This window comes from Tupaia chinensis, unplaced genomic scaffold, assembly GCF_000334495.1.
Source record: "Tupaia chinensis unplaced genomic scaffold, TupChi_1.0 Scaffold145685_1, whole genome shotgun sequence".
Classification (NCBI taxonomy): Eukaryota; Metazoa; Chordata; class Mammalia; order Scandentia; family Tupaiidae; genus Tupaia; species Tupaia belangeri.
The window spans coordinates 1571512-1573062 of record NW_006205542.1 but is presented as its reverse complement, the minus strand read 5'-3'; the positions used below and the strand labels follow the sequence as shown (position 1 = coordinate 1573062).

Sequence of the window (1551 nt, the reverse complement as noted above, 5' to 3'; positions counted from 1 at the left end):
GCAAATATGTTCTTGCATTCCAAGAGTTGTTAATTCACTCTACTTATTGTTTCTTTTGCATTTGGGATTATTGCCTATGCTTTGGGGGTTCTATTTAAAACGTTTTTGCCTACTCTGATGTCTCCAAGAGTTCGCCTAGTGTTTTCCACTAGTAGTTTTATAGTTTCAGGTTTTAGGTTTAGATATTTGATCCATTTTGAGTTGACTTTTTGTTAATAGTGAGGGATAGGGGTCCAGTTTCATCTTCCTGCAGTTAGATACCCAGGTTTTCCAACACCATTTGCTGAAGAGATTTGCATTTCCCCACTGGATTGTCTGGTGCCCTTTGTAAAAAATCAGTTGGCTATGTGTTTTGGTATTTAATTCTGGGGTCTCTATTTTGTTCCATTGTTCTGATCCCACAAGGCCTGAAGTTTGAGTACTGGACCTGGTGGCTTGAAAAATACACCAGGGTGTGTGTGTGTGTGTGTGTGTGTGTGTGTGTGTGTTTTACATTTTACAGTCTTTAATTAAGCACATAAAACTGTACTACTTAATATATTTCTCCATTAACTTTTTATGAAATTCAGAACATAGAGTATCATTTACAAATCTTTCATCTTTCTTCTGATCATCTACACCTTTTGCACAGTTCTTGAAGACATCATCATCCCACCTTCTTTTAACTCTGAAGTTGGCCTGGGGCTGGGATGGACCCCTGAGATTAAGTAGCGGGGTTCCACTCAGAATGTTTTACATTCGAATTCTCTCTTCTTCAGCTTTTTGTTCTTGTTCCTTCCTGGCCTGTTCTTCAGCTCTTTCTTTTTAAATTTTTTCTAGTTCTGAAAGAAGAGCTGCAGTGTCATCATCATCACTCTCCTCATCAAAATCTTCACCTTGCTCATCTGTCAGAGGGTCCTGTGCATCGAGGTTGGCAGCAGTTTGGAATATGTTCTAATAGTGGCTTCTTTGACACTGAAGAGGAGGTCGTATGTTCTCAAGTTGGACGATCCCTATTTTTCTCTCTGGCAGCAGCTCTCTCGCTCTTACAACTCTCTCCTAAAGTCACAGTGCGAACTTCTTCAGGGGCATCCTGAGTAGTCTGTCTGTATTTTATCTTTGTATGCGAGGGTAGGTCTCTGCTTGAATACTGTTTTGAGAGTTGGATCAAATCACCTTCTCCTTTTTCTCTTCCACCCCTTGCAGGTTCATAAGTTGGCCTGGCTGTTGTCATCATCTTTTATGTTTGGTCAAGGTCCGGTGCAGCAGCCTCTGAAAATCATACAAACGCCATTACTCCCTCTTCCCTCCCAGAAGCCTCTGCACCCTGGGCTAAGGTACAAGACCCGGAAACCTGCATGCCTGTTTTTGTGCCAGCACCATGCTGCTTTGATTATCCCAGCTTTGTAATATATTATGAGGTCAGGGACTGAGATGGCTCTTATTCCACTCTTCTTGTACAGTATTGCTTTGGCAGTACATGGTCTTTTATGATTCCAGACAAATTCTATGAGTTTTTTTTTCTAAATGTGTGAAGAATGCCCCTGGCAATTTGATTGGAATTGTATTAAA

General features: G+C 40.9%; 1 pseudogene; it reads right to left on the bottom strand.

Annotated features, from left to right (window-relative positions):
• Window positions 1–487: 487 nt before the first annotated feature.
• On the bottom strand, window positions 488–1216 carry LOC102485600 (spliceosome-associated protein CWC15 homolog pseudogene; annotated as a pseudogene).
• Window positions 1217–1551: the final 335 nt, after the last annotated feature.